The 23,815-nt window shown below is 38.0% G+C and overlaps 1 protein-coding gene across 1 annotated transcript in view; it reads left to right on the forward strand.

Moving 5' to 3' along the window:
- Nucleotides 1-23,815, forward strand: part of LOC150087255 (zinc finger SWIM domain-containing protein 5-like) — a 452,587-nt gene that overhangs the window by 172,127 nt on the left and 256,645 nt on the right. The window lies entirely within an intron of this gene.

Genomic DNA, 23,815 nt, shown 5'->3' on the forward strand with positions numbered 1-23,815 from the left:
GTTTATTAATAGTTATATACGTTACATTATCAGCTACAGATTTTCTTTTTCTAGCTGTTGTTAAAAAATGTTTTGTGCTTAATAGTTTTATAGAATTGGTATGTAATAAGACCTTGGGAATGCACTTCCTTTATGCTTCTATTCTGCTCTACGCATGCGGAAGGAATGAGATCTAAATAAATTGACGGGATGGGAGGAAGAAAACTGAGAGTGAGGAGTACGTTGGGAAGAGGGGGAGAGATTTGCGGAAGTAGTGGGTGCTCCGGTGATTTGATGTGTGTTTCTGCTAGAGGTCTGTTTAAAGGGAAAAGGTGAGGGCACAGGGAAGAAGGGAAACAATGTGGGTCACTTACCCAGCTGGTCATCCACTTTAAGTGGCGACAGTTCGGTGGGAAATTGCTGGCTGTGGCAGATCGCGACATGCGGGTAATGACTTCACTGCAACCAACGCCGCATGTGACCGCAACTTAATCGACCATGACAGAATATGATGGGGGGGGGGATGACGAGAGCTCACGCGGGGAAAGGAGCTTGACAGAACTGTTAAAGCATCGTTTCTTCGAAAATTTCCTTGAGTATATCTGTGAACGGCGTTTTCATCATGTGGCGGAAAGACCGTAGTTCAACCCCAGTACATGACATAGTTTTGCTCTCAACTCCCACTTTAATTATTATGCTCCCATGAAAGTTAAACTAATATGTTCTATAAAAACAGCTCCAGACGCACACAACACTGACTGTTGATCGATAATTACAAATGGATTCACTGGACAAAGAATTTAGTCACAGGAATCCGTTAGCGCCTAATAAAGGGAAATATTTACACAGAAAAATTCTTATGCGAGAAAGCTGTGTCACGGATTTTGTTTTCAGCCAGTAGAAATCCACTTTGGGCTCATTGAAAGATGTTTTTCCATTGTAGCCAATCACCAATTCTTACAACGCACTCTTTACATAATTCCCTTCCCCTCCCCCCCCTCTTTATGGCATTCCTTCCATCACTTAGCTGTCTCTCTTCTAGGTTGAGATCTGGATCGGAGTAGTAGTTGTGACATCATCAGCCTTAATCATGCCTCTCGATTATAGTGGTTACGGTAACATTGTTGCAGTGCAGGTTACTATCAATATGTGTTGCAGGACTGTTTAGATATAAAAAGAACGCGAAGCTGTTTGTTTATTATTATTATTTTTTTTTTTCGTTCCTCCTCTCCTTTTTCTTTTTTTTATTTTAGCTATCCTGTGCTTCCCGTTCACGTTACAGTCAACGGTAAAGAGACCACCATATCTTCCCTCCTCGGGAGCTCTGACATCACAAGCGTGGAGTACTTTCGAGGCCGCACGTGACTCCCAGTCGTCACGTGCAGTGATTCCGGACTTGTGTGGCAAAATAACGCACGAACCCTTCGGTTTTGTGGCACGCCTCTTCGGAGGCGTGGAATAAAGCAATTGTTAAGCGGAAAATTGACTATGCTAAACACTTTTTTTTTTTCACTTTATTGTATTATTATTTATTTATTTATTATTTTATTTTTTATTTATTAATTTTTTTTTTTTTTGGGAGATAGAATCACAACGTTTATTTACTCTTAACTATGGATGGTTGAAGAATTAGGAAACAGTAAGGATGTCTAATGCTAGAACAAGAATTCACATTAGCCGTGGATGGGCTTTCTACATATACAGAACATTAGAAATGCACTGTGTGTGGAGAGAGAGAGAGGGGGAGAGGGAATGGCAATGGCTTTGTTATAAAATAAATTAAGACTGTCATAAAATGCAGCAGCACAAACGCAACGTTCGCGAAGATTTACTTACTTAATTAAGTACAACATTGAAACCGTGTACAAGGGCTACGTTACCACACGGCCATTTGAAGCGGATTTGGTTCTTTTGAAAGATTTACACGCTTGTAATTATTATTATGTTTTTATTTCTTGGTTTATAGTTTTACAGTATACATTTTCATCCTGCGTGCAACGCATTTTAATAGCTCTGTAGTTGTTAAAGACTACACCTGATTGCAGGCGCCCTAGGCACTTTTGGCTCTTGGTGGCGTGAAAGGGTGACATGTTTTAATGGTACTGTTTCTGCTGTTGCGTATTTCAGCTGCCAGCTTCAACATGAGTGTTGTATCAGCAGTCTACGTATGTCAGATAACTGGGACTAACATGTGGTGTGAGTTTTAATAATAATAATAATAATAATAATATATATATATATATATATATATATATATATATATATATATTTGTTTATTATTATTTATTATTTTTTTTGTAATTTTTTGTATACCTTAGACATTGTGTCTAGGTCGGCGTTTCCCAAACTTTTTTAGTCACCGAATACTGAACACTTCATCTCACAACATATTCACGGAACACTTACGAAACAAGTTTAGTGGAAGCCAAAGAACTGTTTGCTAATATTTTATTACATAAGACGCACTGTGCATCAGGAGCATCTTTATTTCCAACACATGTAAAGCCGAAATTAAATAACTATCATCTTAATTTTTCGATTTGGTCTTTTATTAGTTGGTTCCTGTTTTTTCACTTCGGATTTTTGAGGAACAAAAGGCTGCGATTGTTCATTCCCACTTTGAAGTGTTGACAATATTGTGTTCGTTTTCATCCACCACAGTTGCACTACTAGAAGTGTTTTGCTTCTCGTTTTAAAGTTCCTTTTTTTAGCCACAAATCTATGATCACAAATTTTAATAATAATATTTCGAAATACTAATAATTATCAAAAAAATTATACAAGGAAGTAAGTTTAGTTATATCGGTTGGTTTCCTCCTCTCGTTCAACCCGTGTACTCCAGGCTAAATCGCATACGAATGGCATACTAGATCACCACATTGCTCCTTTTTCGTAGGTATCATTACCTCCACGCATACTTCTCTATGCAAAGCCCTCCAAAATAGTGTTCCTCGGTCTATCTGATTATTAGTCTATGCCAGTATATTAATAACCGGAAAAAAATTATGTTAAATATTATAATAATACAAAAATGGTGTACACTACAAATATGCAAAATTTATTTATTTTATTTTTTAATTATTAATTACGATTTTTCGCGGAACACTTGTTCACATCTCACGGAACACAGTTTGAGAAACGCTGTTCTAGGGTCATAACTGAACATTCCTTACGGATCTGCCTGATAGTCATCTGTGCCGTAGAAACATATTCTAAAACAGTGATGGGAGTTTACTGATTGTGATAATTGCAACTTGGATCAATAGTTGTATTAATTGTCCGATATTAATGTATGTATCTGTGTTTTTTTTTTTTTTTTATTGCAGTGGACTCAAAAAAAAAAAAAAAAAAAGTCTGTTAAAATGCTTTGCTGAATTACGTAATTGTCCACGGTATAATTTCCTTCGTGCTATGACTCAGTGCCGAATTGATTAGTGTCCGTGACGTCACGTCCTTTTCCTTTCCCCTCATCCATTGGCTAGTAATTTCTCTTCACAATCTTGTTACCCTCCCTTCCCTCATCTCCCGATGGTAGATATTCTAGAAGCCATAGCGGACGAAGCAGTCATTACCTTGTGTATGGTGTATCTATAAAAGTGCTCCTACTCCCCCTCCGGACTGCGGAAATGCTTCTCTTTCGGGTCACGTGGTTAGTAGTCCCTTTCCCTCCCATTCTAACACAGGCATTGGCTTATTATTTGCCGATACCTTGAACCTAAAGACTGCAGAGTTAACTCTCAACATTTCCAGACAGATTCCGAAATTTCAAATTTTTGAAGTTAGAACGCATTGTGTCTATTTTCTATGCAAATGTCACTCTAAGTTGAATGTCATATAAACGCGCACACGTTATTTTTATGTTTCGAAACATAATTGAGCTTTAAACGAGCATAATGCATCCATTTTCGACGAAAATGCATAATGATTTTCATTTTTCCTATGACCTCCGCCATCTACAATGATTTTATTCTTATTTCTACGTATTTTTCCATTCTTCTGGGAGTTGTTTCATTCATTTCTTAAATTTGGTTTTGGTTTCAAAAGTAAATTTAGGGCATCAGAAATAAATACAAATACGGAATGCATTATAATTTAGCTGATGACTCAACTAAATTATAATGCATTACTTTAAAAAATCGAATGAAAATACGGCTTAATTACTTTTTTCTTCATCCGGTTCTTAAATACAGATCACGTGAAGCATGCAGATATTCATAATTTAAGTGCCACTGCTCAAATATGTCTATAGTGCGAATTAGTTGTTGTATTGCACCAAATGTGATGTCAATTTTTCCATGCTATTGTAGCATGGAAGATTGATATCAAATTTGGTACAGTACAGCCATAAAGGCCTGCTGAAATGAATTTAAAAAAAAAAGTTGTAGATGCCATCCCTAGCAAGACAGAAGGTAGCTGCTGCTTAATTTCATGACGAACATCGTTCTGTGTGTGATCGTTGAGATCGGAGAAGAGCGTGTTCACCAATAGATCGCACCATCTCTGGCGAGTTGTATATTGGCAAAAAAGTCCTGGTGGACTTTTTTGCCAATATACAACTGTTTGAATATCAGGATGAATATCACCATTATTGACCTGGATGCAAACCATTCAGCGAGTCACAAGAATATTCCATGGCCATTCATACTCCATTTTCATTAGGACAAAAATATTCTACCCGAAACTCAGGTGGGGGGTGCTAGTGAGTTTCTGGATATTGTGTGTGTAGTGTAATAAGAAAGAAATTTTCACACTATATGCACGTGGGCAATACCAAACATATTGACAGTGCTCGAGTACCACCCTGTCTGTGCATTGGCTGATGACTTATGTAGGTGACTAATCTCCACTTGAACATGTGGAGCATTTAGTTTCGATCCCCTCCACCGCAGACGTCTGGAGTTTCCGTTTCATCAGATATGGTAATCAACTCTCAAAGGCTAATTTTCATCGGAACTTGTCTCAATTTTTAGGTTGACAGTACTTCTTCAGTATTGCACCATATTATCGTTACACGGCCCTAGCTGATTCTAGAATATTTTTCACATTACATTTTGTTCCAACTAAGGTAAAAATCAGAAGACTGTTCTTATGATTGTAGAGAACCGTTGTCCCTACAGTCATAGGCACAGTTAATACTACAATTCCACTTTCGAACGCAACTTCATTTGTTTCGTTTATTTCATTAATTAATTTGATTAAATCATTTCCTTTTTATTTATTTATTTTTTACACGTCTGTGAATCTTGTGGCCACAAGTGATTGGGGGGAAATGTAGTCTCTCCAGTGACAGAGCTTGGACTTACACCACTTTAGAAACGACTAGGTTATTCATAAGACGACCTGAAGTTGCTAATATCGTTTTTAATTGAATAACACTACCAAGAAAGTCAATCCGTTATTCTTTAAAATCTGGAAGGCACGGTAGTGATCGGTTTCTGAACTATTTGACTCCATTACCAGACAAAAAGTAGCCTCCAAATATATATGGTAATTTGATGTAAATGTGATTTTTAAGAATAACTAAATGCCATTGCATTTTCGATATATTAAAATATGTTAACGTACTTTGAGCAAATTGATGTCATGGACAGCAGTTAAACATATCGATTTACTCTATTTCCTTAAGAAATTTTCTAAAATTTCAAATCAAATATAATCAGTGTTATCATTAAGAAAGATGAGAGAAAATGCGTTCTGATATGGTTCTTTCACTCCCAGTAAGGCCAGATGGTGCAAGAATGCCGTCAAGCGAAATTCTTGGTAATTATCATTTTATGAATAGATTTAACATCAGAATCCCAACCCAAATGCTTGTTACGCTTGAAGATCCTCTCTGCTCTTGTTGATATACTTGTGTCTGTATTGCAGTGAACCGTGGATGTAGTAAACGAGGTTATATTCTAGTGTTTATTTTTATTTATTTTATTAGGATATCATTTCTGCTTAAAGAAAGAGGTTTCAAGAACTTTTTTTAATCTCCAAAACTCTCCGGTTCGAATTCTGCTTATATACAATGAAATTGTAATACGAAGTAATACAGTATTACATAATTCTTCTCGGCGTTTTTCTCTCTGTGAACAAATCGGATATCTTTATTTTGAAATACGGTATCTTATGAATCTCCGTATATTTATTAGCGATTCGTAGAAAAGTTTGGTTTTGTTATAGATAATCATAAAATATACAGTTTTCCACGCAGTTCCAGAAATCGAGGGCATTAAGTAGATTTGACAGCATCCTGAACTCCGGATCGGTAGACTGCGGTTACTGTGCGCGACAGTCATGATGTATTCCATTAAACAGTTCGTTTTGTTTTTAAATCGTTTAGCTTCGCCTTCTTTGTTATCGTGTTTTCTCTTGCAGGCTATTAATTTCATAAGTAAACAAACTGGTTCTGTAAATCATATGTCACCTTATTTACCGAACAGACCTACAAATATACAGATCTCAAACAAACTCATATATATACTGTATATATATAAATCAGTTATAAAAAAACAAAGCCTCCAACAATTTGGCTACTTGTGTATTATGTCTGTACAAGTGTTTTCACAGGCCGATTTGAAGGTTGTGTGGGCCGACAAAAAAAAAAAAAAAAAACACGTGATTCACTCAAGCCCAATCGAAAAGGCCTTCAGAAATTCATCCAGGCCACGGAGCGAACCCTGAAGAGTAACAAACTACAATATTATCACTGACGATGTGTTAAGCTTTACGTAACCCTTAATGTTGGGTCACTAAAAAGTTAATATAAGAAATACATATTATATTTCGGAAAATAAGAATCGTCCGGAAAAAAAAAAGATTTCTTTAGTTTTAAATTTTTTAAAAGGAAAAAGTGTTTTGCAGTGAAATGTAAGAAAAAACAGATCGCGTAACAATACAGTAGTGGTAGCACAAGTAAAGTTTTATCGTTTAAAATAATTAAATTTGAATTATATTAGAACTGGATCAGCAGTGTTGCTTCTATCCCATCACTGTTCGTTGAACGATATTGAAACTGGAATACCGTGAATTACTACAATAATTGTAATAATGCTGCTAAGTATTATAAATTTTGCGAAGTGCGTGTACGTATTACGGTAAAATTGTAATAAAAGTTCTCTGTGCAATAAGATTTGATTTGGGTATCCTTTCCTGCACATACGTTCAGAAAATGATGCCCAAAGGATCCCCAACGTCGAAACAGTGCAATCGCTTGTACCATTGCTCTTTTTAAAATTAATTTAATATTTTGGTTTAACTATTATGATAACTACATTCCCCTCTCCCTTCTGGTATTTTACTTCGTCACAATGTACATAACTACCAGTAGTACAGCAGTTTGGAACAGCTGGTCTGTTTAGCAGAGGTTTGACCTTTGGCTATCGGTTTAGTTATACGTCAGAGCGTTGACACTTGTTTGTTGATAGTATCAACTAAAAGTTTGTCAACCGTCATATTATGAATGAAATTATTAGTAGTTTGTTCGATTCCGTATTTGTCGGCTTTCTTCCCACGGAACAGATGGGCCCCGAGTTCGAATCCCGTCAGTGACGCTCACACATGTAATATGTAGAAGATGGCAGTAACCATCGAAACGGTTGACGAAAGTAGCATAGCATTAAAAGTAAATAGCATTTTAATAATTCTGCTATGAAAATTTCTGTCAATTTGTATGTGCAGCCTAACACTCAGGGACCCGTGGCGAATACACCTTCACAAAATGAGAGAATAAAATAATACCATTTGTGAAAATACTTTCTTATTACATCTGCTGCTCAGTACTTGCTTGCTGCAAGTGGTAAGCAGCTTTTGAATATTTTTAATGAAAATTAAAAATCTGAATTTCGGTCGCAGCCCCATCTAGCGAGCGACAACTGTTTACTTCGTCACTTCCTTTCGTTACACAAGGTTTCCGTTTTTGGGCGCTTTAAGAATATAGCTCCCAGTATGTAATTTTTTTTTTTACTAATTTTATATTTTTCTGATATCCTATTTTTCAATTTCATTTGAAATATGTGTGTGTATTCAGCATGACCTTTATCATGCTGTGATAAAGGTCAGCTGAATTATTTATGATAAAAATTTCCACACATTTTAATAGTACAGTAGACTTTCAGAATAACGGCGCCCCTGGTGTGTGAGAAAAAGATGAATGAGTGTGAGTGGGAAAAAAAAATAATAAATAATAATAATAAATATATATATATATATATATAAACTTGGGGGAAAATATAAGAAAAAAGTATTAAAAAAATAGAATGCAAGTAGAGTGAGAATGCAGATTATGAATGAAGTAAATGTCTCTCTCTCCCACCCCTTCGCCTGATTGGTTCTCCACTGCCAGCTAACATATCCCACCCCCTGAATGGGATGGGATATTAGTGCAAATGCATCATATTTATAAGCAGTAAGTTAACCGGAATTGTTATAGTGGCATCGTTCCATTACATCTCATATTGTGAATGCCTTTACAACGAGTTGCCTATTCGGTTATACTTTGAATAAGTAAAGCTTTCCCAATAGAGAAGACGCTCACTAGATATCATCATTCAGACGGGCTGTATTTGCCCATCTGGATGGTATCCACTGAGAATAGTTATGATGCATTTGCTCTAACTTATGTCCATAATTATTTTCATACACACACACACAACGGTCGGTCCTCTTAAACGAAGAACTTTTTTGTAATCTAGTTGGCATCGTGAACTTTTATACAAAAGGGTACTAGGAAAGTTTTGCAATATGACGCAACAATGAATCACAGGAAGCTGCTTGTTGCTGCATGTTGAGACATGTTCATATGTGCATAGTAGCCGCCGCGCCAAGTCGATGGGCTCAGTTATTCATTAGTAGTGAGAGTGTAAAGTGCTTGCGATGGCATCGTGGTCACGAAATGAGATAATGACAGTTTTGCGGTATAATTTCGTGCGTGGTTTAACCATAGACCAGTGCTTAGAAGAAATGACTCTTGCACTAGATGATGATTGTCCACATCGTACAACGATATGCAGGTGGTATAGAGAATTCCAAAGGGGAAATTTCACTCTGGAGGATTCTGAGAGGCCGGGAAGGCCACGAACGTCAGTTACGGAGGAAAACGTTACTGCTGTGAGGAAAATGCTTGACGAAAACAGGCGAGTGACCTACCAACAGATAGAGGATACTTTGGGCCTAAATGCACCAGCAATTCGTTCGATTCTGCAAGATCATTTGCACGTGAAGAAACTTTGTTCTCTCTGGGTGCCGCATCAACTGACTGAAGAGTAGATGACACGACGTGTGACTTGGTGCCGGGAGATGTTAAAAAAGTTTGATAAGGGACAATCTCGGTATGTGAACAACATCGTGACAGGTGACGAGACTTGGCTGTACTATTACGATCTGCCGACCACGGCTCAAAACAAAGTTTGGGTCTTTGATGATGACGACGCACCCGTAATTGTCAGAAAATCCCGATCTGTAAAGAAGAAAATGATTGCTGTATTTTTCAAATCGAGTGGAATTGTGGAACGTGTCGTTTTGGACACGCAGAAGACAGTCACAGCTAAGTGGTACACTGAACAATGCCTGCCTAAAGTCATTGGATCTATGAAGAACCTGCGGCCAAAGTCAAGAATGGACATCTGGTACCTCCATCACGATAATGCTGCAGCTCACCGCGCCAAAGCCTGCACCGAATATTTGACCACGACAGGACTGAAACTTCTCGAGCACCCTCCCTACAGTTCAGACCTTTCTCCCTGCGACTTTGCACTGTTTCCGCATGTGAAAATGAAGCTAAAAGGGAGGCGGTTTTCCAGTGATGAGGACCTTCTACGGGCTTGGGACAACGAGTGTGCTTTACTCCCTAGTGAAACTTGGCAGAACTGGTTTAAAGATTGGTTTTGGAGGATGGAGAGGTGTATTGAATGTAGAGGAAATTACTTTGAAAAAATTAAATAAACAAAGCTGTATTGCAAAACTTTCCTAGTACCCTTTGTATATTGATAGTATAAATATTAAGATATAAACGTGCTAAAATAAAAATTTGTCTATTACAGTCTGCAGTCACGAACACTCAAACTGATGTCCATTCCCCTGTGATAGGATTCCTTTTTTAAGTCAGGAGAAAACTCAGCTGTTCGGATTCATAAAAAAAATTGAGGAAATTAATAAGCAATGTTCGTAGATTTCTTGCACGTTTTTTAAAGGATTCACTAACATATTGTGACCAGTCAAGGAGCGGAAGACTGTGTGCACTGAAGAAAACAAAAAGATTTTGGATGAAATAATTCAAATTAATAGGGCAATAAACACTAATGCAATGATGCAAGCACTAGGTTATTGAAAGATGAGCGTTTTAACTATTTTAGACACATCAGATTACAGGAAAATATGCTGCAAATGGGGACCCAAGCTGTTAAAAAGATAAATGAAATTCTCCCGGCACGAGATCTGCCAAGACCTGTTGCACGGGGTGCAATTAACTTTCAAAGAGATTTTTTAAAGGCCTAATAACAGGCGATGAAACCGGAATCTTCATTTATGAGTCTTATTTTAAATGCCATGACGGATTTGTCTATGGAATAAACACATCCGTCAACTCCAGTGACGAAAAAACCTCATTGTCCGCTAATCACAAAAAATTATGGCAACAATATTTTTAGACAGAGATAGCCCAATTTTGGTTTATTTTAGAGAAATGTCAGACTGTAAATAAGGACAGATATTGCCAAACACTTGATAAGATTTATAAGGCTATAAAACAAACGGGGAAGGCTCTAATAGAACACCAAATTACATTACAACATGATAATGCCAGACCACACACTGCCTATACGACTCAGATGAAAATTACATACCTAGGATGGAGAGTTTGCCTAATCCTGCCTCTAGTTCATACTTAGCCGTAATCAGATTTTTTTCCTTATTTGGTCATGTGAATTGATATTTGTGGAAACCTTTATTTTTTTATTTTTTATTTTCTGAGTGACGAGGAGCTGAAAAAGACAGTGACAAGCTAGCTTGAACAGCAGGTCGATACTTTTACCACAATGTATATGTGAGTTGATAAAAACGATGGCTAAGTAGAAGCTTATCACTTCTTCGCTGTAAATTTTCGCGTATTGCGATAATGTCCCTTAAATATTTTTTGTGCAATTGCATATCTATCTGATGATTCTGTGGTCTTGTTTCCGGTAATTTTGACGTCATAAATTTACGTCAAACACTTTTTTTTTTTTTTTTTTTTTTTTTTTAAATTTTTCTGAGATGTCATGCATTCTTTTAATATATACGATTATGTATTCGTGAATTTTGCATCATGGCTGGGATTTGGCCTGGCTTTGAAATTGGGTATTTTTTCAGATTATCTTGCCTCAAAACCAAGACGAGGCTCGATAGATGAGGCGAGAGGGCGACTGCCTCTAGGAGTCGCATGTTTAATAATGAATAACTAGGGGTTCTGCTCGCCAACCCCCCCCCCCGCGCACGCTTTTCTACGTAATAATATGCAGAGATAGGACAGAGTAAGTCAAATCTTTTCTACGTAAAAGACACACCTGTGGAAACGCACTGATCGATATCTAATCTAATATATAAAAGAAAATAGAAAGTGTAAGAAAAAACTAAAAAGTAAAATCGTGTGAATGTTGAGTGAATGAAAGTTATTATTAATTGCATGTTCTCTCTTAACTTCTGCACTGGACAGACTGATGGCTATGCAGGCCAGGCCATCCATGCTGTAGTTTTTCCTAACTAGCATGGTGTGGGATGCTGACACTGGCCATTAGGGTAACCCCCAGGCCAGTGTGGGACAGAGTTGCAAAAAGCACACTCCACCATAGGGATCTCTTTTCCTATGCTCTTTTATTCCTACCACCTGGGGTGGTTGAGTTTCCTTTCCCCAATCCCCTTCCTCTCACCCTGGATGGCCTCTACCCCTTTTGCTTGGTGACTCACCCCACGTCCACTTTCAACTTCCACCACCTTCTGGACCAGGATGAGCGTCCTGTACCAGGGGTTCCCTTACTGTCTCCCCTTTCAAATCAGGCGAGTGCCTCAACTACTTCCCCCTCTGTTCCCTACCTCTCTCTTTTATCCCACCCTCTTTCTATCTCCCCATTATCTCCATTTCAATATATATATATATATATATATATATTATGTGAGGTAAAAGTTAGGTAAAAGTAATAAAAATAAATAAATATGGCTATGTAGCTATCATTAGAGGCAGCAAATGCACATCCTCCACATGATGCCTAATTATATCTGATAATTAAAATAAATATGATATTTAAATAAAATCATCGGCCAGTAGTACGGCAATAATGCAGAGCGAAATGAAACGCAAAATAATATAAATAAACAAACAGGGAAGGGAAAGTAGAGATAATAGGACAAAAAGGTAGCATGCATATCCTCTGCATTGGTTGATCTATCGGAGAATGGAGGGGTGGTTTGGTTCTTCGATATTTCTGCCTTTGCGATGATTTGTATGACGATTGAAATGCAGCGATTCCATGACCATTATTGGCCTCGTGGTCCTCTGTCGATATGGGGCATGATGGTCAGTCTATTATTTTGATATTTTAGTTTTTTGGTAGTTTCTTTAACCCTTTTTTGGTGATATTTCACGTCTTTTGGAACTGGTACCTTCAAGGGCGGTACCGCTAAATTATTTATAATTGGCATTATTTAAATTTATATCGTTTTTTATCGACTACCTTTTTGTCCTATTATCTCTACTTTCCCTTCCCTGTTTGTTTATTTATATTATTTTGCGTTTCATTTCGCTCTGCATTATTGCCGTACTACTGGCCGATGATTTTATTTAAATATCATATTTATTTTAATTATCAGATATATATATATATATATATATACATATATATTTTTGGCTCTCCTTCGATACCAAGGCTATCCCTGTGTGTACCCCGCCAGAGCTTTCTTCTCTCCTAATGTGTCCTGGCCCACCTCTCTGCGGGCCGTGATAGAAATTGGGGGTGTTAGTGGCTCTCCACAGGCCCCCAGGCTAAGTGGCTAGAAGAGCAGCAACCCACACTCATACTTCACAAAACACACTAACACACACCCTTGCCTTATGCACAGTATTGTATTCTACACAGAGTAAAAATGCGGAGTTAGGGGAGATCCCCGTGCCGCCAGACAAAAAACACTATGTCACTATGATCGATATCTAATCAGGAAATGACCTATGTAATTATTTACCTGTGCATTTGTAGTGCGCGGCATTCTCAAAGTCAAACAAATATCACTATGTAATTATTTACCTGCGTTTACATAGGTCACTTAAGAAAAGGCCTTTTGCTTCGGGTTTCATAATGCATGAGGAATATTGTTGCATCCCAAAGAGCAGGACTAAAATATTTATAAACGATTCAAATATTTAAAATATTTACAAAATACTAAACTACATATATTTACAAATATACAATATTCATTGATATACAAAAAAAAAAAAAAAAAAAAACCGCTACAATGGAACAAAATATTAGACAGTGAGCCCGTGCACGAGGTTGGCGAACGTTATAGTGGTAGTTGTCAATAATTAATTGCATTTGTAGTGACGTAATTGCCTCGCCCTCTTCTCCCATTGACTAGAATAAATATCACTAGGAGGAAAACTTTTAATGTATAGAGAAAGATATATGTAGCGACAAAAAAATCTAGGCTTAGCCCCTTTCCAGAGTTTTGTTTCCTTCTTTTCTGTTGTAATACAGCGAATTTTCATCGATAGTTAGTTACAACTTGTTTCTGCTTACTAGTTAAGCTCGAACTCAGTCATAGTCAGAAGAGAAGGATTTTCCAACCCGGAAATCCCGTTCCCCCTCCCTCTTATAGCAAATAAACCTTTGGAATGCATCCAATTTACAGACAACAAATACATTGATTCAACATGGCGTGAGTTGTCTTTGTTCTAATCTTAAGAAGAACGAAGTTTCTTGATAAACTGCCCCTTAGATTAAGGAGAATTCTTTTCTTTCAAAAAAAGGCTGTTTAATTTTTCATTGATAGTTTGATAAATTAGCGTATGCATTGAAATAAGAGATAAAAATGTGGGAATCGTGTAACAAGCTCCGTATGCTGATGATGATCCGAGTTTGACAAATCTCGTGCTTTTTTTATAAGCCAAAAAAAAAAAAAAAGACAATGCCGTTAACTAAATTAGCAAAAAACATGATACTACTAAAGGCCAGTGAATCATGCCATCAGAAGGTATTGCTGCCTGCAACTCTTAGAAGATGTTGCGTTGTTCAGACTGAGCTGGAGATCGATGGCTATTTCATCACAGTGATTTCTCGTCATTCACTGAGAGATGCTAGAAAGAGTTCCTCCTTCTGTGGTCAGTGCGAGCACAGGATTTAAGAACTAATAAAAAGTATATTCTGGTATAAGTTCACAAGTTTAGATGCATCCAACACAATCATTAATAAATTTTCGGCATTCATTTCTCAGCAACACAAGAGAGAGAGAGAGAGAGAGAGAGAGAGAGAGAGACGCGCCAAGCATTGATTAGGTCGAAAAGTCTCTTCACGAGTAGTATTTGACAATGATATTCACTTTATTAGCAAACATTTACAAACAGTACATACACTATTTGTAGCATTTAGAGTAAGTGATGAGGGTGCTATCCACTGTTTTCTTGACTCAGAAACTTCAAAATATCACTGAATTAAAACAATGATAAATATTATGTAAAATGTTTGCCAATAGCTGCTGCGGATCACCTTGTTTTATGTTAGTGAATGTTTGTTGTTACTGTAGGTATACCATTTGGATAAGTTCGGATTCGAATCCCGTTATTGACAAGTGAAATCCTTGTGAGACGTTTTTGAGCGGAGGTAAATCGATTGATCACAGACGGAAGTGAGTGTTTTTTTTCTATTTATGTTTTATCCGCAAGCACTTAACTTAAAACACGTGCAATTTACAGAACAGCGTAGTTTGACGCGTGGTGACTGGAGTTGCCTTTGCGCTAATTAAAAACAACTAATTTCTTAATTATATGATTACTGGCAAAATAATGCAAAAAGACTGAAGAAATTTCAATAGAAAATTACAGGTATATGCAAATGAATTCATGAACAATCGGAAATGGTGGTGTGCCTGTAATCCGTGGAAACGTACATTATAAAGCATGTGATTTCGGTGGTAATACAGGCATGACATAGTTTTCTCACGCTGAGAACAAAAATATTAATTAAGTATGGGGGATGGTAAAAAAACAGACTGCTCAAGATCACTCAGCTTCCTACTGTACACAAAGGCTGTGGGAGAGAAAATCCAGTTCTTTTTATGGTGCTGGAGGTACTACTTGAAATTTCTTGCATAGGGACAGAAGAAAGTTTAGGTGGTCTCTGGTGGTGATCCGTGACTAGCATTCCTCCTGCCTAAACCATCACGGGCAGGCTGCCCTACCCATGGACTACCCATAATTTACGATTACGCAAACAACGTAAGTTATTTGCATAATCGTAACCAAGATAGTTACGCGCCATACAGTGACAGATTTTGTAACTATCCCCCCCCCCCCAATAAATGGCGAGCGTATTTCAGTGGCTAGGGCCTTTAAAAAAATGTATATATATACATTTTTTTAAAGGCCCTAGCCACTGAAATCTCAGGAAATTAGGTGGCAGGGCCTGCCAAAGTATACAATAATCTACTGGGTACCTGGTCTGCCTCCACGGGGCTGAGTGAGGGCAACGTTGGGTCTCAGCAAAGGTCCAGCGGCTAAATGGCCAGAGGAACAACGATACACAACACGATACTTCCAAACCCCACACACTTTTAAATTTCTGGCCTAAACAGTGATTTGTTACACCTACAATGAAAACTACGCGGAGATGGGGGAAACCCCTGGTACTGTTTGACACGAATACACTTTTCCTTCAACTCACACTACATACAAGTGGCCGGTTTTGGCGTAAGCTTCAACACAAGAAGTACAATAGCGGCTAATGGGGGAAACCCTGGGGTCCGTCACAACAATACATGAATATCCCTGAATATTTTCGTTCAACTACACTGGTGTGCAAAATTTAAGGACCAGTCAGGTTTTCACCCGTAGCTTCTCATAGGAGTGGCCTGGATATGGGAAAAACATACCAAAGGAACCTCGTTAGGTAACAACAGCGGAAACAGAACGGTGCAGAGGGACTTTAATCAAAAATGGCAACATAGCACTGGCTGCTATGATACAGATGCATTACTGCCAAAGATGGAACAAAGAGAAGAGGTGGGCCTCAGTACAAGATATGGCCACCCCTAATGTCGATGCAGGCTTTGCACCGCCTGTCCTTAGAACAATGTTGTTAAGTTCTTGCGGTAACATCGTCCATTCTTCTGTCAGCGCCATCTTCAGCTGGTGAACATTTCTGGTGGGTGTGGACGTGCCGCTAGGCATCTCCCCAGAGCGTCCCATATGTGTTTGATGGGATTTAGATCGGAGGAAACGGGCAGGCCAATTCATACGAACAATGTCCGCACTTTACAAAAGCATATCAACAGCTGCAGTGCGATGGAGGTGTGGTGTTATCATCCATAAACACCAACTCTGGGCCAATGGCACCTAGGAACAGACGCACATGGGGAAGGATTACCTCAGTACAGTAACGTGCACCAGTTACAGTACCGCCTTCTAGTATCTGCATTTGTGTACGTCCATCCAAGATAACGCCTCCCCAGACCCAGACGAGAACACTTCGACCGCCATATCGATCCCTTTCAGTGATGTTTGCGGGGTGATACCTGTGCCAACCTCTCGCCAGATAAGCTAACGTCCAGAATCACTGCTGAGACTGAATCTATTCTCATCAGAAAGAGTACCTTAAGTAAAGATTTTGTGGTTGTAACCTTTAGAAATAGTGTTGGTCCTTAAGTTTTGCACACCAGTGTATTTAACTACTCAGTTTTTTTTTTTTTTTTTTTTTTTTTGGTAGTTGTTGGCGCATAGGCTTCTGTGGCCATAATGCACCTCCCAAGGTTTTTGCAGTACTTTGATTCAAGCCCGAGGCGGGAATCGAACCCGTGACCTTTGGATTGCCAGGCAGGCACTTTACCCATTCGGCTAGCCCGGTCGGCAACTACTCAGTATTTATTTCAACACTCTGAGATATTAATTACTTAGCACTGGAGTGTCATCCTAATTCCTTACCTAATTTCGCCTACTGTTGGCAACACTTCCTTACAATTCCATTTGATCACATTGCATAACGTTTAGTCCAAAAGTATATATACAAAGGGTACTAGGAAAGTTTTGCAATACAGCTTTGTTTATTTAATTTTTTCAAAGTAATTTCCTCTACATTCAATACACCTCTCCATCCTCCGAAACCAATCTTTAAACCAGTTCTGCCAAGTTTCACTAGGGAGTAAAGCACACTCGTTGTCCCAAGCCCGTAGAAGGTCCTCATCACTGGAAAACCGCCTCCCTTTTAGCTTCATTTTCACATGCGGGAACAGTGCAAAGTCGCAGGGAGCAAGGTCTGGACTGTAGGGAGGGTGCTCGAGAAGTTTCAGTCCTGTCGTGGTCAGATATTCGGTGCAGGCTTTGGCGCGGTGAGATGAAGCATTATCGTGATGGAGGTACCAGGTGTCCATTCTTGACTTTGGCCGCAGGTTCTTCATAGATCCAATGACTTTAGGCAGGCATTGTTCAGTATACCACTTAGCTGTGACTGTCTTCTGCGTGTCCAAAACGACACGTTCCACAATTCCACTCGATTTGAAAAATACAGCTATCATTTTCTTCTTTACAGATCGGGATTTTCTGACAATTACGGGTGTGTCGTCATCATCAAAGACCCAAACTTTGTTTTGAGCCTTGGTCGGCAGATCGTAATAGTACAGCCAAGTCTCGTCACCTGTCACGATGTTGTTCACATACCGAGATTGTCCCTTATCAAACTTTTTTAACATCTCCCGGCACCAAGTCACACGTCGTGTCATCTGCTCTTCAGTCAGTTGATGCGGCACCCAGAGAGAACAAAGTTTCTTCACGTGCAAATGATCTTGCAGAATCGAACGAATTGCTGGTGCATTTAGGCCCAAAGTATCCTCTATCTGTTGGTAGGTCACTCGCCTGTTTTCGTCAAGCGTTTTCCTCACAGCAGTAACGTTTTCCTCCGTAACTGACGTTCGTGGCCTTCCCGGCCTCTCAGAATCCTCCAGAGTGAAATTTCCCCTTTGGAATTCTCTATACCACCTGAATATCGTTGTACGATGTGGACAATCATCATCTAGTGCAAGAGTCATTTCTTCTAAGCACTGGTCTATGGTTAAACCACGCACGAAATTATACCGCAAAACTGTCCTTATCTCATTTCGTGACCACGATGCCATCGCAAGCACTTTACACTCTCACTACTAATGAATAACTGAGCCCATTGACTTGGCGAGGCAGCTACTATGCACGTATGAACATGTCTCAACAAGCAGCAACAAGCAGCTTCCTGTGATTCATTGTTGCGTCATATTGCAAAACTTTCCTAGTACCCTTTGTATGTATACAGGGTGTTTCAAAAGTGATGGTCAATAATTTAAAGGTGACCTGTACAGACTACAATATGAAAAAAAAGCCTACTAAACATGGGTCCTTAAGTGAATCGTTTTCGAGATATTGCACATTTCTAGTTGGGATCTACCACTGACAAGGAGAACTGTACAGAGTTGGGATCCACCACTGACTTGTTTGTTAGGTTATGTTCATTCTCTCCCTTTCCCCTCTCTCAATGCTCTGAGACGGAGCAGGCATACTAGTACTTGTCAAAGGATAGTCAACATGGAAGGAGGTTACAGCAACGAAGTGTATGCGGACATGCACTTCATGTATGGTAAAGCCAATAGCAGTGCACTGGAGGCTGCACATTTGTACCAAGAAGCATTTTCCCGCCGAAGGCAGCCCAACAGGCGCACATTCATCAGGGTACATCAAAGCCTCAGAGAACATGGGTGCTTCGCACATGGAGTACGAGCAGGTAGGCCCAGAAGCATAACACCTGATGTTGAGGAAAGGATGTTAGCAAGAACATCCTGTAACATGTAACAACTGTAAAATCCTGTGGCGTTGAAACCAAAAATTAAAAATGTATTATCTTAAGTTTAATAAAACCACCCTTAGCAAAGGATTCACAGCTTTTTGCTAAACTAGTGCTCCCATAGTCAGTGGTGGATCTTAACAGAAAACGTGCATTATCTCGAAAACGGTTCATTTGCGGCCCGATGTTCACTTGAACTTTTTTGCTTATTTTATTTTGTACTTTTCACCTTTAAATTATTGAACATCATTTTGGAAACACCCTGTGTATATTATTCTCATTTTATAACCCATTTGAAAGGATTAGAACAGTTCTTTTAATTAATGCAAAACAAGTTAATCGTGCATACTCGAACACGTTGGAGTGCACAATGCCATGAGTGAGTCACGTTGATTGTCTATGACTCAGCTATCCTCCTTAGTTTTTTCGATATTTCCAGCAGGCGTATTGCAGAATTTTACTCGCGAAATTTTATTTCAGATGGTGCACGGTGTTTCAAATCATACAATCAAGTATCGAAGCTTATCTGTTTTTTTTTTTTTTTTTTTGTCATTTTGTCCTTTTGAACCATTTTGAAAATGTTATAAGTTAAAAAGTTTGGTTGCACATAAATATTTTTCATAATGTTTGCAAAATCGTTTTGAGAAGTTGGCAGTTCTGAAACAACACTTTAATAATCCACTCCATGCTACCAGCTATTTTTTTTTTTTTAAATTCTTATTTTTAGTAATAAGGTAAATTTAAACTTGTTTCCTCCTGTCATGTATCACTTCGCAGTCTAAGGTATGCCTCGCAGTACTAGTGGCATACCTTAGACTCGTTCTATTCGGTAGAACAGAGTTTTTCAACTCATGATGTGCGCATCTCAACTTTATCAAAGGTTGCAGTCCTAACCAGTCTTTAGCAAAAATGCACTGCAACCTTCTGTCAGCTTCGGTCTTTTATACTGACGTTGTTATCATGTGTAAACGATCGAATTTTCAGAAACAGCTATTGCAATACAAGAAAGGCTATCATTTATATAGAAAGCTGTTTTGTATGCTTTGTACTTAATTTGCTATTCTATTTTAATTTGGGTTTATAGGAGCATTTCTTTTATTTGAAAACATAAAAAAAATAATAATAATCCTCCACCGTCTTAAAATTAATAAAGTCACTCGCATTTTTACCCTTTATGGCCTGAAAAAATTAACCATTAGACCTTGTAAATATACCTAGAGTGTTCATGAATCAGCGATTATTTATGTATGATTTAAGCCAGTTTTATTTATTTATTTTTTACTCAGTTTGAGGTTTGTAAACCCCGGTACGGCAGTATATGCTAGTAGGGTAGTAGAAACAAGAAATAACATGATAATAAAATGTAAATGGAAGAGTGTGAAATACATGCAATAAATATATAATATGAATAATATTTGCGCGTTGGGATGCTGCTCTCGAGATGTCTCCAGGACTACAGGCTGGAGCCCGTCAGCTGATAAGTTGGCGGATAATATCAAGTCTATCGGTCTATTGACATGCAACTGTTTGACATCTGTGCCGAACCGGTTCACGAGTTTTACGGTATTGGATGGGAACATCCAGTGTAGGTATCCTAAGATATTTTTCTCCAGTCGGTTAAATCTCAATGGAGTGCATGACTGCACCTTTTTATTTGCTAACCTGTACTAGTTCACGGTTTGTCGTTGAGAATAGCTGCGAAAAGAATATGAAGGGCAACTTACGTTTGAGAAACGGTTATAAATATCATAAAGTCAGTTCTTATTTTCTGATATAAGCCATCAACTACTACATGTGTGCACGCTCATACACGAAGCTATTTCTTGTATCGAAAATATCCATGGAAGGGTTGTATGCAAGAAGGTAGAACGATAATAAAACTTTTTACGATTTTTTTTTTTTTTTTTTATAGTAGCTTTTAATGAGCAACTCTGGACAATCTCTCTCTCTCTCTCTCTCTCTCTCTCTCTCTCTCTCTCTCTCTCTCTCTCTGGGCGACTCCGTAGCCAGGTGGGCAGGAGCAGCAGTGCACAGCACACGCTTCTTGATTAGACCGGGGTTCGAGCCCGTGACCACCAAATACGGAGGATGCGGAAAGGTCAGAGAATGACCACCGCATATCCCCGGAGCAATATGGCCTTAGTTGCTAATGCTCCTAAAAACCAAATATAACAACTCTTTCTCTCCATAAATCCAACAACATTCTAGTATATCTCATTCGCCATGCCTACGAATTCTTCAGTGATGAATCTTTTATAAACAGTAAACTCCACGGTTATAAAGAAGTGCGATCAAGTAAACGATCTGAGAACTATTTTCTCAAGCATTGGATGTTTTTATGCCCATATGCAGCAAGCTGTTAATGACCTTTAAAATCGTTGGTTTTACCATGAGAACACGTTAAGTTTAAAGACAACAGTTATGCAATCATTCTCTATAAAACTTTTGTACTTCCAGTCCTTGAATTTTGAACCCCCTACCAGAAATCACATTCTGACATAATTAAAGCAGTACGTAAGGACTTGGTTCGCTATTCATCTTCAGAAACCAGATTTTCTCGCACACAATTTACTTCTCATCGCTCTGATGATATCATATTTCTGGCTAAAGTATTATCAGAAACATTTCTGATAATACTTTAGCAAACAATTCCCTTGAAATATTGTATAACGTAAACTACCATATGCCCTCAAGAAATGCTCGAAACGTAACTACATTTCTTGTCTCCTTTTCATCTCTGATGTCATGAAGCATAGTTCCCTTAACAGGCTCTTCAGAGTTGCCAACTTTTCCAGCAAAGACTTCTTCAACGCTCTTCAAGCAGTACAAGTCTCAATCGGAGAATGTGCCAGTTTTCTTATTATTTCTATTGTAGCCAACAGGCACGTTCAGTTGTATTGTTTTATTTCTTTCCATTTTAATTAACTGTGTATTTAATCTACTCCCTTCCCAGTAATTGTTTTTATTTTTTTAAACGGGCTTTTAAAAATGTGAAATTATGTTGTTTTGTTAAGTTTACACTGTTATTGGGTTCACATTTTGTTAAATGTAAACAGATAATAATAAACAAAGTTACAGCAATGCTGTGCTGTCATGTATTGTGATGCAATTTTAAATGTATATATATAGTATCAGAGAGAATATCAGTGACTGTACTTCAGAGAAAAAATACTTGAGTAATTAGAGAATTAAAAATAATTATTATTCTTAAAAAAATTAACGAGGTAGCAGTGTAAGTAAGACGGCACGATGTGCTATCAATTTACATGTTTTGATTTTAATAATGTATCGTGGAGAAATTTCTTGCATGGAATTAAATATGTTGTTTGTGCGTTAACAGTAAGTCTTTGCTTATAGAGGAGATTAAACATTAATTTAATGAAGCATAGATTTTTCCACTGGGCATTTTCTATCTCTCTTCGTGCTCAGCAGTTCTCAAGTGATGTCAGAGGCTCACACAACCTCGGTATAACCAGCCATATAATTTGCAAGAGCAGTTCACGCCAAGTTATGAAGTTTCTGAATGAGCATCAGCGCTAAAAGAAAGCAGAATGTCATGCTTTTTTGGCTTAAAGACAAATGCGATTGTAGATTTGCATTTGTCAGTCCAGAAATATAAATTCAATATTTCCTTATTGTAAAATGATGGGATTTTTATTTATTTTGTAAAACGTGCCGGCTTTTAAAGAATTCCTGTAAAAGTGCTGAATTTTGAAGTTCTTGATATCTTATCATATAACTATTCCTTTCAAGCAGATTACCAGGAAAATAATTAACATTGAATTATAACAAAAAGGTTGTCCTCGCAAGCACACGCATTGCGCATACCCATCTCACCCACCTTCATTTGTTGACAGGTGAGGATTCTCATCATTGTCCTCATTGTCCCGCCTTACTAACAGTGAAACGTTCTCCTTGACTGTCTCCACAATCGAACTGGTCGATTGGTAAATTTTAAATCTCTTCTATCCCAGAATAATTCATTAGAGATGAATCTCATTCTCAGTGATGAAGCAAATCTTTCCGGCCTATTTAATTTTCTAAATCAGATTCATCTATACGAACTTTTCTAACACATGACCAGAAAAATATTATCACATATTACTATGACAGGCACATTTTGGCCTTAGTTGCCGTTGTGCCACGAAATCCCATATTAAAACCAACCAACTAAGTGATGTCCGGCACACAAGTGAAGAAACGGTCTACTCTGCGGAAGTAAGCATTAATTACGTCAGATCTAAACGTGTATGAGCAGCCGTTTTTACAAGTATAGAGTTTCACGAAAGGTTTGATCATGTTATAACATGCTTTAGCCTGTCAGACCACGGCATACAGAACAACCCTTTCTACGCATTCATTTTTAAACCAGACTGTATTATTTATATCAAAATTTGTGTCACATAAAATTTTTGCGTGATAGAGAAATTGTGTTTGCGTTTTTGAATTCAACAACAAAAAATACATAAAAATTAGCAAGAAATGTGTGTTGACCAGTGTAATTTGATTTTTTTTTTCGTTGCTGGTACAGCAATTTGTCTTTAGTCCGAGTTGACAGTAAACAAACTTGTTCAGCTAAAAATTGAAGTTCTTTCCAGAAAAGCGTTTAATAATAATAGATTGGTCGGTAATAAAAATGGCAACTGTTTCCAAAAGTGACACGCGGCTGTTTAAACAATACTTTAATAAAAGTTTTCAAGTGCCGAAGCGAAAAATTACTCAACTTACATATGATATGATTCGTATTATATCGTATGTAAGCTGTTTCATCAGAAAAGAATCGAAACTTAACTATTTCAGTATCTGGATGT

The sequence above is a fragment of the Mastigoproctus giganteus genome, chromosome 4 (assembly GCF_048544385.1).
Source record: "Mastigoproctus giganteus isolate SK-2022 chromosome 4, ASM4854438v1, whole genome shotgun sequence".
In the NCBI taxonomy this organism is placed as follows: domain Eukaryota; kingdom Metazoa; phylum Arthropoda; class Arachnida; order Uropygi; family Thelyphonidae; genus Mastigoproctus; species Mastigoproctus giganteus.